This window comes from Panthera onca, chromosome Y (genome assembly GCF_046562875.1).
Source record: "Panthera onca isolate mPanOnc1 chromosome Y, mPanOnc1 haplotype 2, whole genome shotgun sequence".
In the NCBI taxonomy this organism is placed as follows: Eukaryota; Metazoa; Chordata; class Mammalia; order Carnivora; family Felidae; genus Panthera; species Panthera onca.
In genome coordinates, this window is record NC_138358.1 from 24,838,139 (window position 1) to 24,856,393 (window position 18,255).

At 41.3% G+C, this 18,255-nt stretch overlaps 1 long non-coding RNA gene across 5 annotated transcripts in view; it reads right to left on the minus strand.

Moving 5' to 3' along the window:
• The window catches only part of LOC145714898 (uncharacterized), a 516,405-nt gene that overhangs the window by 387 nt on the left and 497,763 nt on the right, over positions 1–18,255 (minus strand). The window lies entirely within an intron of this gene.

Sequence of the window (18,255 nt, forward strand, 5' to 3'; positions counted from 1 at the left end):
CAAACGTACTTCATCCTAATGAAAGTATTCTGGGGCCTGGAGATGACACTTGAGATTTCTTTCATAGTATTTACTTACGGCTGTTATTGCTGATGGCTTTGGTGGCATTTTTTGTCAATAGTCTACAATTCAAAGTGTCCCCCTCCCCCATGCATGCATACAAGGCTAGAGGTACGAACTTCTCTTAGTCCTTGTCCCTGCCTCTGTGGTTTTCAACACCATGCACTGTATTCAGAGCTCCCGGTTTCCAGCATCCAAGGACAATTGTGAGCCTTTCCTGCACTTCCCACTGGGACATCAGCATATCTATCTGCTCTGAATGAGCCAAATGCCACCACATAAAGAGTGAGGAATAACGTGGTGTTCTCCAGGGGAACCTCAATCTTCTCCTTCCTCCATAAAATCACCCACTTGATTTATACATTCATTCGACAAACATTCCCTCAGTTTCTGCTTTGTACCCGGTCCTGTTCTAGAGGTGGGACATTGCCTACAAAAGGAAAGCTCCCCGTTTGCTTTCTTCCTCAAAGTAGGCAGAGGCGTGATAGATAAGACATGACAATAAATGAACAGCAAATAATAATAAATGGAAATGCTCAGAGGTGGGGAGATGAGACGCTGTGGGATGCAGGGAGAGAGAGGCCAGGATAGGAAGTTCAAAGTCTCGCGAATATTTTTAAAGATCACTCTGGCGGCCATGGGCAGAAGAGCTGGTGTGAAGAAAAATAAGGGGGCAGATCAGGCCGAAGACGTGGCCTTTGTCCTGGCAAAGACGGGATTGCATATTAAAATGCAACGGTCACAGATGTGCAGGGAAGCCAACAGATTGGGGACACGTTTTGGAAGCCACAGTGATAAGACTCATACTGGCAGGTGAGCCCCAGACAGAAACATGTTCTGAACATCACTGAGCAATTTTCAAATCACAATGGTGACAGATTCTTTAAAAACAATTAGCAATAACATGTAGGAATCCAGATCCCAAAGGCCACATACTGTATGACTGCATTTTTTAAATGTTTATTTTTGAGAGACAGAGAGAGAGAGAGAGAGATAGAGAGACCATGAGTGGGGGAGGGGCCGAGAGAGAAGGGGACAGAAGATCTGAAGCAGGCTCCGTGCTGACAGCAGAGAGCCTGATGTGGGGCTCGAACTCATGAACTGTGAGATCATGAACTGAGCCAAGGCCAGATGCTCAACTGACCGAGCCAGCCAGGTGCCCCTGTATGCCTGCATTTTTATCAGACGTCTGGACTCAGGAAGTCCCCATGCAGAAGGCAGATGAGTGGTCGCCAGGAGCTCGGGGTGGGGGCATGCCAGTGACTGCTCCATGGGCACAGGGCTTCCCTCTAGAGTTAATGGAAATGCTCTGTACCTACAGGATATGGTTGCACAACATTGCGAATGTACCAAATGCTACTGGGTTGCACACTTTTAACACTTTGTGTTTACGTGAGTCTTAACTTTGATAGAAAACAAATGTTAGCAATCCTAATATAGATACACCTGTATACCTAATATATCTACCTATATGCCCAGGTATATGTCATGGTGAAGAGGCTGCATGTCTGAGAAACCTGTCTTGTTCAGTGAAACTAAATTTAAGTGTAATTAAAACGTATAGATTTGAAAAGTCATTTCATGGACTAACAGTAATCCAGGTGCATATCCATGGTCTACAAGTAGCTTTGAGAAAGAAAAAAAAAAAAAAAAGGAAACTGAAATTCATTATCTACAACAGTAAACGCTGCCCAAAGTAGGGAAGTTTCCAGTCTCAGATTACTGTAACATGTAAAGATTGAGTTTTGAATGATCACCCGTGGTTATTAGCATGACCCTGGGTCAGTGGCTCCCAGAACTGGCTGCCTACTTGAATCCCCTGGGAGGCTTTGAAGAAGGCCAGTGTTTTCTGGTACCTTCAGACGTGGAGTGACGTGTGGACAACAGAGCTGTTTGAAAGCTAATTCCCCAGCTGATTCTCGTATGTGCCTGATGTGGAGAACCACTCTTCCAGACGATGGGAAGATACGAATGAACGATACATGGTATAGACATTCCTGCTCACAGAGCTGAAGGAGTACAGAGTCATACCGTAGCATACAATTGGATTGCACCGGAGTGAAGTTTTCTGACCACACTTTATGCTTCACTGAATCATATGCGAAGACAGACACACAGACACTGAGTACACATGCAGATAGTCCCACATGTAGACAGACGCAGGTATACCTAGAGATAGCCCAGTCTTCTCTTGGTACCTGGGGATTTACTGTGGCACATACTGATACAACATATAGGTGGTCAGACACAGCTTGGATATTCTAGTGTGCCGTTAGTGGAAATTATAATCTTTTCTGGCCTGGTGAAACAGCTTTCAGAGAGGCAGCTTGTAGTGATTTACATGTAGTCAAAGACAGCCAATTAGAATCGATCTGTCAGTGAACTTCCAGCCCCAGACTGTGTGCAATCCAAAACTGATTCTGATTGACCTCTTTGTCCCAGATATCTCCTTCCTCATCTCAAACGACAGCCCATCAAAAGCAATTGGCTGCATTACGAATAATGGAAACCATTCCTCATGCCTTCGTTGAGTGCACCCTCTGGGTATTGCGCTGGGTCGATCATAAGGCCCTCTCTGTAGTTTACAAGGGAAACAGCTAATAGAATTAACCCCTACAGCTAACATTTACTGAGGGCGCAGTAACAGTGAGGCACTTGGCTAAGTGTGCTATTTGCATGAGTTCATTCATTTCTTCAATCATCCTAAGGGGATGGCAGCATGTTAAAGCTGAGGAAAGTGAGATACAAGTTAAGTCAGCTCCAGATCAGGTAGCTAGTGAGTTACAAAGTCTGAAAATGAACCTGGGCCATGAGTATCAGGCCACTAGACTCTTCTGCCTGTCAGCCTGTCCTCCATAAGCTCAAGTTACAAAAGGTACTGTGTACAACATGGCAGAAAGGAGGATCCTAGGCTCCCCTTGTCCTACAGCTATAATCATATGAATGCACCCACATGAGTGTAAATAAGCCAGGAAATGACCCAAGACTCTCCACAACTATATGTAGAAAAGAGGCCGTATTGAGAATAGGAAGGGCAGAGACATGTTCGGGAACCAAACACCTGCAGGACTGTCTGCGGGAGGGAAGGACACTGCGGGTACAGAGAAGGGAGAGGAGGAGAAGCCAGAGCAGACACTCCCCAGCTCTGGGGACCCACATGGGGAAAACAAATACCCATAATGTTTGGCTTTGAAAACCAGAGGCACTTGACTTCTAGCAATCCTGGGGCTTAACACCTAGAATTTTAAACATCACCAGGCTCGGCTCTGGGAGAGCTAGAGGGTGAGAGGAAACTCAGTCTTTGCCCATCAAGTGGCAGCATAACAAAGAACTGTTGAGGTACAACATAGAAGCAACAGTTTGAACAACAACTGGGGTATATGGGAGGGAGATGTGTTGACTAATCTCAGAGCACAGGCTAGAAGGGCACAAATCCTCAGGAGACTTCTTCAAGAACTAAAGAGCTGGTGGGCACCATTCCCACCACCAAACCAGCCCTACAAGAAATGTTAAAGGCATAGTTTTGAATGGAAAGGAAAGACCATAAGCAGGAGTAAGGAAAGTAGGAGCACAGAAGCAGTTAAAGTAAGTATATCTATAAAAATCATTCAAGGGATTCACAAAATAAAAGGATGTAAAGTGTGATACCATATACATAAAAAGTGTGTCACGGGGGAGAGGAGTAAAGAATGGGTACAAATGGGGGCGCCTGTGTGGCTCAGTCGGTTGGGCGTCCGACTTTGGCTCAGGTCACGATCTCACGGTTCGTGGTTTCAAGCCCCCCATTGGGCTCTGTGCTAATGGCTCAGAGCCTGGAGCCTGCTTCGAATTCTGTGTCTCCCTCTCTCTGTCCCTCCCCCACCAGTGCGCTCTCTCTCTCTCTCTCTCAAAGGTAAATAAACATTAAACTTTTAGAAAAGGGTATAGGGGCATCTGGGTGGCTCAGTCTGTTAAGCGTCTGACTTCAGCTCAGGTCATGATCTCACAGTTCGTGGGTTTGAGCCCCGCGTCGGGCTCCGTGCTGACAGCTCAGAGCCTGAAGCCTGCTTCAGATTCTGTGTCTCCTTCTCTCTCTGCCCTTCCCCTGCTCTCTCTCTCTCAAATATTAATAAGCATTTTTAAAAAATTATTTAAAAAATGGTACAGGGGCACCTGGGTGGCTCAGTCGATTGAGTGTCTAACTTCAGCTCAGACCATGATCTTGCAGTCTGTGAGTTTGAGCCCCATGTTGGGCTCTGTGCTGACAGCTCAGAGCCTGGAGCTTGCTTCGGATTCTGTGTCTCCCTCTCTCTCTGCCCCTCCCCCGCTCATGCTCTGTCTCTCTCTCTGTCAAAAATAAAAATAAACATTAAAAAAAATGGTACGAACATAAGCAACTACCTACATAATATACACTGCTATATGCATAAGATGTTATATGCAAACCTAATGTAACCACAAATCAAAAATCAGTAACAGATATGTGAAAGATAGAGAAGGGAACCCAAGTATGTCACTAAAGAAAGCCAAGTAACTGTGAGAACAGAGCAAGAGAAGAGAGGAACAGAGAAGAACCAGAAAAACCATACAGCAAGTAGCAAAATGACAATAAATATATAGCTATCAATAAATACTTTGAATGTAAAGAGACTACATGCTCCAATCAAATGATACAGGATGGCGGAATGGATAAAAAAAAAATCCATCTACATGCTGCCTACAAAAAACTCATTTCCGACCTAAGGACACATGAAGACAGAAAGTGAAGTGATGGAAAAGCATTTATCATGCAAACGGAAGTGATATGAAAGCCTGAGTACCAATGCTTATAATGGACAAAATAGAGTTTGAAACAAAGACTGTAACAAGAAACAAAGAAAGACACTCTCTAATCATAAACAGGACAATCCAACAAGATATAACAATTGCAAATATTTATGCACCCATCATAAAAGCATCCAAATACATAAAACACCTAAAAGCAAACATAAATGAAGTAATCAATAATATAAAATAGTAGGGGACTTAAACACCCCACTTATGTCTATGGATAGATCATCCAAACAGAAAATCAACAAGAAAACAGTAGCTTTGAATGATGCACTGGACCAGAAGGATCTAATAGATATCTATTAGATGGAATTCAGAACATTCCATCTTAAAACGGCAGAAGACACATTCTTTTGAAGTGCACTTGGAATATTATCCAGAAAAGATCACACGTCAAGCCACAAAACAAGTGTCAACAAAATAAAAATAGCTAAAGTCATGTCGTATATTGTTTCCAACCATAATGCCATGAAACTAGAAGTCAACCACAATAGAAAATCTGGAAAGAACCCAAACACATGGAGGTTAAATCAGATGTTACTAAATGATGAATGGATCAACCAGGAAATCAAAGAGGGGGGAAAAAAAAAACCACAGGCAGACAAAATGAAACGGTCAAAAATCTTTGGGGTGCAGCAAAAGCTAATCCAGGAGGGAAGTTTATAGCGATACAAGTCTACCTCAAGAAGCAAGAAAAATCATAAAGAAACAACCTAAACTTACAACTAAATAAGCTATACAAAGAAGAACAAAGAAAACCCCAAAACAGTAGAAGGAAGGAAACAATAAAGATTACAGCAGAAAGAAACAAAATAGAAACTAAAAAACCCAAAAGAACAGATCAGTGAAACCAGGAACTGGCTGTTTGAACAGATCAACAAAACTGATAAACCTTTAGCCACATTCATCAAAATATATATAAATGAGTAAATGAATAAAGAGGGAGAGAGGATTCAAGTAAAATCAGAGGTTAAAGAGAAATAAGCAACCAACAGCGTAGAAATACAAAGGATTTATAAGAGAATATTATAAAATATTATATGCCAACAAATTGGACAGCCTAGAACAAATGGATAAATTCTTTGAAACATATATCTCCCACAACTAACTCAGAAAGATATAGATATGTAAGTGAGGAACCACTGAATTCTACTCCTGAAACCAATATTGCATTGTATATTAAGTAAAATTCAAATGTAAAAAAATGCTCATAAAAATATATTTAAAAAGAAATATATCATTCGAACAGCCTGACTGCCAGAAATGAAATTGAATCAGTAATCAAAAAAGCTCCCAAGATGACCCTAATATAACGATGTATGTTAACTATACTGAAATTAAAAAAAAAAAAAAAAAATTAAAAACCTCCCAATAACCAAAAGTCCAGGACCAGGTAGCTTTACAGAGAAATTCTACCAAACATTAAAGAAGAGCTCATAACTATTCTTTGCAAGCTATGCCAAAAAATAGAAGAGAAAGGAGAGCTTCCGAATTCATTCTGTAAGGCCAGCATTAGCTTGATATCAAAACCAGATAAAAACACCATAAAAAAAGGGAACCACAGGTTAATGTCTCTGATAAACATATGTGCAAACATCCTCAACAAAACAGTAGCAAAAAAATCCAACAATACATTAAAAAATTTATTCACTATGGCCAAGTGGGATTTATTCCTGGGATGCAAGGATGGTTCAATATTCGCAAAAGAATCAATGTGATAACATCACATCAACAAGAGAAAGAATAAAAACCATATGATCATTTCAATAGGTACAAAAAAAGCATTTGACAGAGTAGAACATCCATTCATGATAAAAACCCTCAACAAAGTAGATTTAGAGGGACTACACTTCAACATAATAAAGGGCATCTGTGAAAAATCAACAGCCAGCATCATGCTCAGTGCTGAAAAAATTTCAGCTTTCCCCTAAGATCCAGAACAACACAAGGATGTCCACTCCCACCACTTCTATTCAGCGCAGTACTGGAGGTCCTAGCCATAGAAATCAGAAAAGGAAAAGAAATAAAATGTATCCAGGTTAGAGGAAGAAGTAGAACTTTCCCTATTTGCAGATGACATGACATTATATGGAGAAAACACTAAAGACTAGTAGGAGTAACAAAGGAATTCAGTAAGGTTGTATGATACAATATCAATATACAGAAATCCGTTTCATACAGGAACCCTCTTGCACTGTTGGTGGGAATGCAAACTGGTGCAGCTGCTCTGGAAAACAGTGTGGAGGTTCCTCAAAAAATTAAAAATAGATCTACCCTACGACCCAGCAATAGCACTGCTAGGAATTTACCCAAGGGATACGGGAGTGCTGATGCATAGGGGCGCTTGTACCCCAGTGTTTATAGTAGCAATTTCAACAATAGCCAAATTATGGAAAGAGCCTTAATGTCCATCAACTGATGAATGGATAAAGAAGATGTGGTTTATATATACAATGGAATACTACGTGCCAATGAGAAAGAATGAAATCCGGCCATTTGCAGCAATGGAACTGGAGGGTGTTATGCTAAGTGAACTACGTCAGGCAGAGAAAGATACCATAGGTTTTCTCTCATATGTGGATCTTGAGAAATTTAACAGAAGACCATGGGGGAGGGGAAGGGGAAATAAAAAAGTTAGAGAGGGAGAAAGGCAAACCATAAGACACTCTTAAATACAGAGAACAAACTGAGGGTTGATGGGGGTGGGGGAAAGGGGAAAATGGGTGATGAGCACTGAGGAGGGCACTTGTTGGGATGAGCACTGGGTGTTGGATGTTAGCGATGAACCATGGGAATCTACCTCCAAAACCAAGAGCACACTGTATATACTGTATCTTAGTCAACTCGACAATAAATTTTAAAAAAATCCATTTCATTTCTGTGCACTAACAATGAAGTAGCAGAAAGAGAAATTAAGAAAACAGTCCCATTTACAATTGCACCAAAAATGTAAACATCTAGGAGTAAACTTAACCAAAGAGGTGAAAGACCTATACTCTGAAAACTATAAAACTTTGATAAAAGAAACTGAAGACAGCACAAACAAATGGAAAGATACTCCATGGTCATGGATTGGAAGACAAATATTGTTAAAACTTCCATACCACCTAAAGCAATCTACAGATTTAATGCACTCTCTATCAAAATACCAACAGCATCTTTCACAGAGTTACAACAAATCCTCCTAGAAACAGCCAGAGCAATCTTCAAAAATAAGATCCGGAGGAATGACAATCCCATATTTCAAGATACACTACAAAGCTGTAGTAATCAAAACAGTATGGCACTAACACAAAGACAGGCATGCAGATCAGTAGAACAGAATAAAGAGCCCAGAAATAAACCAACAATTACAGTCATTAATCTTTGACAAAAGAGGCAACAATATGCAATGGGAAACAGACAGTCTCTTCCACAAATGGTGCTGTGAAAAGTGGACAGCTACATGCAAAAGAATGAAACTGGACCAGTTTCTTACACCGTATACAAGAATTAACTCAAAATAGACTAGGGACTTAAATGTGAGGCCTGAAACCATAAAAATACTAGATCACAGCACAGGTAATAATGTCTCTGACATAGGCTGTAGCAACATTTTTCTAGATATGTTTCCTGAGGCAAGGGAAACAAAGTGAAAAATAAGCCATTTGGACTACCTCAGAATAAAAAGCTTCTCCACAGGAAAGGAAACCATCAACAAAACTAAAAGACAACCTACTGAATGGGAGGAGATATTTGCAAGTGATATATCCAATAAAGGGTTAGTATCCAAAATATATAAATAACATATAAGTGAACATCAAAACGCCCCAAATAATCCAATTAAAAAACGGGCAGAAGACAAGAACAGACATTTCCTCAAAGAAAACATACAGATGGCCAACAGACACGTGGAAAGATGCTCAATATCATTCATCATCAAGGAAATGCAAATCAAAACCATGAAGAGATATCACCTCACACCTGTCAGAATAGCTAAAATCAGGAACACGGGAAACAACAGGTGTTGGCAAGGATCTGGAGAAAAAAGTCTTGTGCACTGTTGATGGGAATGTATACTGGTGCAATCACTTTGGAAAACAGTACGGAGGTCCCTCAAAAAATTAAAAATAGAACTACCCTATGACCCAGTAATTGCACTAATGGGTTATCTACCAAAAAAAAAAAAAAAAAAAAAAACCCTACAAAAACACTAATTTGAAAAGGTATATGCACCCCTATGTTTAATGCAGCATTATTTACAGTGGCTAAATTATGGAAGCAGCCCAAGTGTCCACTGAATGGATACAGAAGATGGGGTATTTTTATACAATGAAATATTACTCAACCATCAAAAATAACGAAATCTTGCCATTTACAATGACACAGATGGGTCCAATGCTAAGTGAAATAAGTCAGTCAGAGAAAGGCAACTACCACGTGATTTCACACCTATCTAGAGTTTGGAAAATAGAATGAATCAACAAAGAAAGGCAAGCCAAACAGACTCTTAACTCTAGAGAACAACTGGTAGTTACCAGAGGGGACGTGGGTGGGGGATGGGTTCACATGGTGATGGAGATTAAGAGCACACTTACCGTGATGAGCACTGAGCAACGTATAGAATTGTTGAATCACTATATTGTGCACTTAAAACTAATATAACACTGTATCTTAACTATACTGTAATTGCAATTTCTTAAAAAGGTACTAGGTAGCCTGTAAGTAAGCACATGATGTTATGTGTGTGTGTGAAATACTATGCATATATGTATGAAATGTGTACGATTCTGAAAGTATGCGATACTAAATACGTTTATGTATAGATGGAGATCAAGTCAAATGTCAATGTGACTTGATACATAGAAGGGTTTGTTTGTGTTTTCTGTTTTGTTTTTGGTTTTGGAGTTACACCTGACGGATTCCATCAGATCTTCATGGTGGAATGTTTTAAGAGCTTCCGAATTGATTCTAATATGCAGCCAGAGCAACTACCACTGCCTTACAGGGTTATCCAAACTCTCGGTGCTGAACCGATCACTTCTGCAACTTGACTGCAACCTAGCTTTTCTTGAACTACCACTTGGGTTTGCCCACTGGCCTGTATATTAATCACAATATGGGTAAAGTTTAAGTTCTCCTACAAAATCTTTCCCTTTTTTCTTTCCTCCCTCCCTTAACCAGACAGGACAGAAATCTTAATTGTTTTATTATTTTACATGGAAAATTATCCTTGCTTTTTTTGTTTCTGAGTGCATTTGTGAACCTTCAGGAGGCATACTTTTAAGGACTTAGTCAAGACTTGAATGAAAGTACAGTATTTGTGCAGTCTTCTCTTTTGTTAGCAATGATGCACCATGTTGGGGTTGGCAAATATTTGCATGGTCCCCCCTTGTCATCATTTCCTGTCAAGTGGCCAATCTGATGGTAAATTTAGAAGTCTCGGCTGGAGGTCTTCTGAACTAAAAAGCTCCTTTTGCAGGCTGGGTATGACTACACATTCTGGTTTGGAATATAAATGCTGAGGTTTGTGTGTTTGGCTCAGTACCAGCTTGCTGAGTATTCAGTATCTGCTAAGTCAGACTGTAAGGTGAAGGTGCATGTTTGTGAACATTTTACAGGGGTGAATGCTTCCCAATTTTTTTTTTACTGCATTTGTATAGGAATAAATTTATAGTAAACTGTGTTTATTGTAAACAAATAAGTTTATTTGTATAGAAAGAAGTGTTACTGAATGAATTATGTCAAATGATCAATGTAAATATCATTAAGCAATTATCTTCCTTAATTTAAAAACGGTTCATTCATTGACTGATAAGTAGATTGATGAGTATGACTGTTTGTCCACATGAAGATGATTACAACTCTTTTCCAGCTTTGTTGTATGCAATGATTTAAGATTTAATAATGGAAGTACTTACTGGAACTCTGTTCCCAAAGGTAGTCACGCCAGAGGGAGTGGTTGATAAAAGATGAGCTAGCCTTTCCAGGACCCATGACGCAAAGCATATCCGTGTCTCCTTTGTTATCAGAGTCACTTACAACAACACTTCCTTCATCCAAAATGGCGGGTGTGACTCTGGTTCCAGGCTGGAGAAGATGCCAACGAGCTGTGGTTCCCTGCCAGCATCATATATCAGAGTGTCCTGTGGCACTCTCACGGAGGCTCCCAGAAGTGTTACCAAACCAAAGCCCCGGCCAGATTCTTTTGACATGCCAGGAGAGGCACAGGCTGGTCCCGCTGCTGCCTCCCACGTGCAGGCGGGAGCACCCCACCACTGTGTGCACAAAGGCCACTTTGTACCTTCACTGCTGAGCGTCTACAGGTGCTGTACTGTCATCTGGGCAAATGCCAGCTTCCTCAAGGAAGGCCTGGAGCCAAAACACCAGCATTTATCCAGTTGATGACAACCCAGCACCTGTAAAAAGCAAAGGAAAACACCGGGGAGGAGTGACGGAGAACAGAGTCTCCGTCCTGCCAAGGGGCCTGGCATCTGCAGGAAGCCAACGGCACCCCGCCACGTTACGTGAGATCGGCTTAAATCAACATGCATTTCACCGTAGCGGAGCAGAGTGCCTCTGAGAACCCGAAAAGCATATTTTATGGAGATGCATGGCGCTTGTCTCTGGAAAGTCTTGAAAAGGTGAACCTTTTGCATGAATGTTTTACTGCCTTAAGAAATCGTTGGCGAAGGTCGGTTTTTGTTGTGTAGCTGTTGTCTATTGCCTCCTATTCCCCCAGAACATTTCGGACTTGGCTGCACGCAGATTTCTTGATGTCTGTCCAGATTCCAAAGGCAAGAAGTCTTTAGTCACAGAAACAAAGGCTGGGCTTTGCAGCTGGGAGGGGGCCTTGCAGTCACTTCTGGCATAAAGGAAAAGAGTTTATCTGCAGCCATAAATAAAGCTTTGTCAACCCAGGGATGCCTGCAGGAGCTGACGGCCCAGTTCAGTGATGAGCCGTTAATTAGGAATGGGGGTGGGAGCTCTGAGTGGACTATCTGATGTCAAACACACAGGGATTCCATCCTGAAGCTGGAGCCCAGTTGGGAAGGCAGACAATGGTCTGCATGCAGATGGCCTGGCGGTGTGCTCCTAGGGCCACCCAGGGTAAAGCGGAGAATTCAGTGTGGTGACCAATCCAGGAATTCTTCCCCATGTGATGGTTTTTATTTGTTTGTTTGTTTGTTTTTTGTTTTCTAAGAAAGTCAAATTCTGGGTGCACCTGAGTGGCTCAGTTGGTTGAAGTCCTTTGGCTCAGGTCATGATCTCACAGTTTGTGGGTTCAAGCCCTGCAGCGGGCTCACTGCTGTCAGCACAGAGCTTGCTTCACATCCTTTGTCCCCCTCTCTCTCTGCCTGTCCCCTGCTCACACGGTCTCTCTCAAAATGAAAAAACTTAAAAAAAAAAAAAAAAAAAAGAAAGCCCAACTCTGTGTGTCACCCTTAATGGCCACACTTCATCATTCCATTTAAAATTTGTATGAGTTCCCTATTACCTTGCTTAAACTCGCGTCCACGATTCCATAGTCTTCCAGACCTTCCTATACAACAAATGGAATTGGAGAATACCCTGAGTTAATTCTCTCTCTCCCTCCCACCTCCCCATTCCTTTCTCTTTCTCTCCCTCTGTAGCAAAACCTTTGTGCTTGGCATGCTGTAAACTGTACGCAAAGATAGCCTGTGTCCTTGGTGCAACAGGCCCAGAAAACCTGAGGAGGGAGCCCGATCCTGGGAACCTGTTTTCTGCGCTGGTCCGCCTCTTGCGGGCCGCCTGCATGCTTGGTGTGAGACCCCTCTTCCCACCGCCCCAGCTGTCCTGCGGTTGAGTGCTTCTCGCACCACATTACCCCTGCCTTCTCTTCTGCTTCTCTGTTCCACAGTGTGGGTCCAGTATTGACACTGGGCCCATCCAGATGATCCGGGCTAATTTCCCTATTTTCAAGTCAGCGGAGGATCAACCTCAATTCTACCGGCAATTTTAATTCAGATGTCGACATGTCTGGGAACCACTCATCTGCTTCCCCAGTGCCTGAAGTTCACGTTCTCAGAATAACACATCCACACACAGTAGACGAAGACAGACTCAATATAAAATTTCCCATTTTCTATCCCCTGACTCCTCAGCTTCCGGGAGCTGCTCATTACTGACATTTTCAGCTTCCCACTGTATCCTTCCCTCCAGGCTTCTACAGAGTGAAGCCTTTTTATGAAAACTCAATCAAACCACACACATGGTTCTCCAACGTGCCTTCTCATCTATTAACGTCTTATTGATCTTTCCATGCCCATGCACATAAATCTAGACATTCTTTGTAATTAGAATGTCACTGATTGGAAAACCATAAATTGTATAACCTTTTTCCTATGGATAGAGTTTGAGGGTTGGTTTTTCCCAAATTTGTCATTATATTCCTGTTCATGTATAAGTCTTTGTACTTCTATCTGTGTTCATGTGTAGATCCCCACCCTGTAATTTGTGTGTGTGTCTTACTATTTAACTTTACATTTAAATATAAATGTATTTTAAATTATAAATTTACTTAAATGTATATTTAAAGTTTTTATTTATTTTGGACAGAGAGACAGAGCATGACAGGGGAGGGACAGAGAGACAGGGAGACACAGAATCCGAACCAGACTGCACAGCGTCAGCACAGAGCCCAACGTGGGGTCTTGAACCCACCAACTGTGAGATCATGACCTGAGCTGAAGTCAGACGCTTCACTGACTGAGCCACCCAGGTGCCCCTAAACCTATGTTTAAATATGAACATGAGTACATATATCTCCTTGTATGTATATCTGTAGGTACACCTGTAGGTATTATTGGAACAGACATTTAAAACAGAGTCCAGAATATGTAATTTATTTCAGAAGCTGATAGTCATAGCACAATTTTCTGTGTCACCCCATTTCCCCACCTCTTTGTCAACACTGTCTACGATAATGCTTTCAGAATGTGAATATGTTGGTTAAGAAATAATATCTAATGTTGCTTTCATTTGATTTCCTCTCTTACCAGAGAGGTCTAGTAATTTTGGATCTGCTCACTGGCCACTCGTTATTGTTAATGTTCAGTGGCTGCACCTGTCAACTTTTTTTTTCCCCTTTACAATTTTTTATATAAAAATAGAGGAACAAAACCTGGCAGTGTCAGAGTGACTCCTGCCCCAGGGAGAGGGGAAGGTAACCACACACATCAGTCTGAACGTGGCCTTAGGAGTGGGCTGGGGGCAGACCTCTGGCCTGACTCTAGTCTCTGCCCACCAGCAAAAACTTCTCTGGGAACAACACAGGGAAAGTATCTTGCATTCTGTGCTACTGCATCTCTAGCAAACACCTGGTCTGACTCACTTGAGCCAAATGTGGGCCCAGACTGGCCCACAAATAACACAGGGACCAAACTGCCCACGACGGGTAGAGAGCCATTGCAGACGACTGCACTGAAGGGAAAAGTGGCTCAGCCATGATAGTAGGGTGCACTCAAAATGCATAGGAGACACCCCAGAAGTGCCAGGCCCTGGTGAACAGAGGACACTATACTGCGCAGCCCTACAGGACTTCTTCTTCATATGGACACTACTTTCAAGAGAAGAATATGTAGCTGACTTACCTAACACAAAGAAACAGAGAGTTACACAAAATGAGGAGACAGAGGAATATGTCCCAGGTGAAAGAATAGGACAAAATCACAGCAAGGGAGATAAACAGATGTGAGCAATATACCCGAAAGAGAATTTAAGTTATGGTAAAATACTCACTGAACTTGAGAAAAGAGTGGAGGCTCTCAGTGAGAAATTCAACAAAGAGAAAACTTAAAAAGAAAACAATCAGAGATGAAGGACTCAATAATTAAAATTAGAAATACCTGAGATGGAATAAATAGGAGACTAGAGGAAGCAGAAGAACAGATCAGTGACCTGGAGGAGAAGAGTGGTGGAAAGCAATCAGGCTGAGTAGGAGAAATAAATATGAGTTATAAAAAATGAGAACTGACTTAGGGAACTCAGTGACAACATCAAGCATAATAATACCGACATTATAGGCATCACCGAAGAAGAGCAAGAAAAGGTGGCAGAATTATTATTATTTGAAGAAACAATATCTGGAAACTTCCTAAGTCTGGGGAAGGAAACAGAAATCCAGATCCAGGAGGCACAGACAGCCCCCAACAAAATCAACCCAAGGAGGTCCACACCAAGACATACAGTAATTAAAATGGCAAAGAGTAGTGATAAGGATAATATTTTTAGAGCATCAAAAGAAAACACTTACATACAAAGTAAATCTGATAAGGCTATCAGCAGATTTTTCAGCAGAAACTTTGCAGGCTAGAAGGTAATGGCATGATAAATTCAAAGTGCTGAAAGAAAAAACCTGCAACCAAGAATACCCTATCCAACAAGGCTGTCATTCAGAATAGAGGGAGAGATAAAGAGTTTCTCAGACAAACAAAAGTTAAAATAGCTCATCCACTAAACCAGACTTACAAGAAATTTTAAAGGGGACTCTTTGAGTGGAAAGGAAAAAACATGAGTAGGAGTAAAAAAAGGTAGGAAGCACAAAAGCAGTAAAATTAATAAGTATATTGATAAAAATCAGTCAAGGAATTCACAAAATAAAAAGGTGCAAAGTATGACACCATATACCAAAAACAAGGTGGGGAGAGGAGTAAAGAATGGGTTCAAACTGAAGCAACCATCAGCCACAGCAAACAGACAACACAAAGAAATAAAAGGAATTCAGATTGGCAAGGATGAAGTCACTATTTGCAGACAACATGATACTCTATGTAGAAAACCCGAAAGACTCCATAAAAAAATGCTAGAACTGATACATAAATTCAGTTAATTCACAGTATACAAAATCCACATACAGAAATCTTTTGCATTTCTATACACCAATAATGAAGAACCAGAAGGAGAAATTAAGAAAACATCCCATCTACAATTGCACCAAACATGTAAAATACTCAGGAGTAAATTTAACCAGGAGGTCAAAGACTTGTACTCTGAAAAGTTTGCAACGCTGATGAAAGAAATTGAAGACACAAACACATGGAAAGACATTCCATGCTCATGGATTGGAAGAACAAATATTGTTAAAATTTCCATATTACCCAAAGTGATCTACAGACCTAATGCAATCCCTATTTAAATACTACCAGAATTTTTCACGGAACTAAAACAAGCAATCCTAAAATCTGTATGGAAACACAAAAGACCCTAAGTAGCCAAAGCAATCTTGAGAAAGAAGAACAAAACTTGGAGGTATCACAGTCCCAGATTTTAAGATATGTTGCAAAGCTGTAGTCATCAAAACAGTATGGTATGGGCAAAAAAAACAGACACAAAGATCAGTGGAACAGAAGAGAGAGCCTAGAAATACACCCACCAGTATACAGTCAATTCATCTTCAGCAAAGAAGGCAAGGGTATACGATGGTAAAAGGACAGTCTCTTTGACAAATGGTGTTGGGTAAACAGAACCGCTACGTGCAAAAGAATGAACTGGACCGCTTTCTTACATCAGACATAAAAAATAGACTCAAAGTGGATTAAAGACCTAAATATAAGATCGAAAACTACAAAAATCCTAGAAGAGGGCACAGGCAGTAATTTCTCTGATATCAGCTATAGCCTAATTTTTCTAGGTCTGTTTCCAGAGGCAAGGGAGACAAAAGTAAAAATAAACTATTGGGACTACATCAAGGTAAAAAGATGCATAGCAAAGGAAGCCGTCAACAAAAGTAAAAGACAATTACTGGATGGGACAAGATATTTGCCAATAGCCTGTGTGGTAAGGGGTTAGTATCCAAAATAAAGAACTTCTACAACCAAACACCAGAAAACAAATAACCCAATTAAAAAAATAAATAGAGGACATCAACATGCATTTCTCCAAAGACATCCAGATGGCCATCAGACACATGAAAAGATACTCAACATCACTCATCATCAGAGAAACAAATCAAAGCGACCACGAAATATCACCTCATACCTGTCAGACGGCTAAAATCAAAAGCAAGAAGTGTTGGTGAGGATGTGGAGAAAAAGGACCCCTTGTGCACTGTTGGCAGGAATGCAAACTGGGGCAGCCACTCTGGAAAACCATATGAAGCTTCCTCAAAAACATACAAAATAGAAATACCATATAATCCAGTAATTCGACCTTTGGGTATTTACCCAGGGAAAACAAAGACATTGATTTGAGAAGCTATACGCACCCTATGTTTACTGAGCATTGTTTACAATAGCCAATACGTGGAAGCAACCTAAATGCCTCACAGTAGATGAATGGATGAGGAAACTGTGGTAAGTAACAGTGGTGTCGTGGGACAGATGGTAGTTATGCCGTGGTGAACACAGCACAGTGCATAAACTTACGAAATCATCACGTTGTACACCTGAAACTCGTGCAACATTGTGCGTCAACTCTACTCAAGTAAAAAAAGACGGACCCATTCTAACTGCCTGGGATTGGAATGGGGGTGCAGGTGAAACTCAGGTGGAGCGAGAGGATGGAGGGGTGGATGATGTATTAGGACTGAGGATTGGGGGGGATTTTTGTAGCAGGAGTGGAGGGGAGATCTCACTGCAGACGAAGGGAGTCCCTGTGTGTTTTTTTTTTGTTTTTTTTTTGTTTTTTTTTTGGTTGGACAATTTAACCAAATATCTGAAAGAGAGAGGCTTTCCTCTTTAGAAAGAGCTGTTTCTGCAGCCCCTTCCCAGTTTCGCCTGAAGCAGGATGGATGTGGGTAGATGTTCTCAAATAGCTAAGGCCCATTTTTATAAAAAGCGGACACACCTTTATGTTTATACCAGTTTCCCTGTCTGATAAGGTACACCCCTAGATTCTAAAGCAGAGGGCATCATTAGAGGCAATTATTTTGGGGATTTCAGAAAATCTTAGAGCAGGATGTTAGCAACTGTTTCTTATACTTCACAAAAAACAGAAGAAAGGCTCCTGTGAACCCTAAAGTAGTAGTTTCACAGAGAGGGAATGACAGAGGAGAATGTCATCTGAAACACTGGGGGAGGTGGGCTTTGCTCTCACAGACCCCTCTCCTCAGCAAGCACAACCATGGGCTCCAATCAGTTTTTGTTCACTTACTCCCACGAGTAGGACATTTTAGAGCTTTCATCTTTAGTTTGTTGGTATTTGTTACACTCTAAGTTATGGCATGCGTTACTATATTCACATTCCATTTCTTTGTAAAACCAACACAGAGGGCCACCCGGGTGGCTCAGTTGGTTAAGTGCCTGACTTTTGATTTTGGCTCAGGTGATGACCTCACAGTGTGTGAGTTCAAGCCAGTGCGAAGCCTGCTTGGGATTCTCTGTCTCCCTCTCTCTCTGCCTGTCCTCACCTCATGTGCACGCTCTCTCTCTCTTAAAATAAATAAGC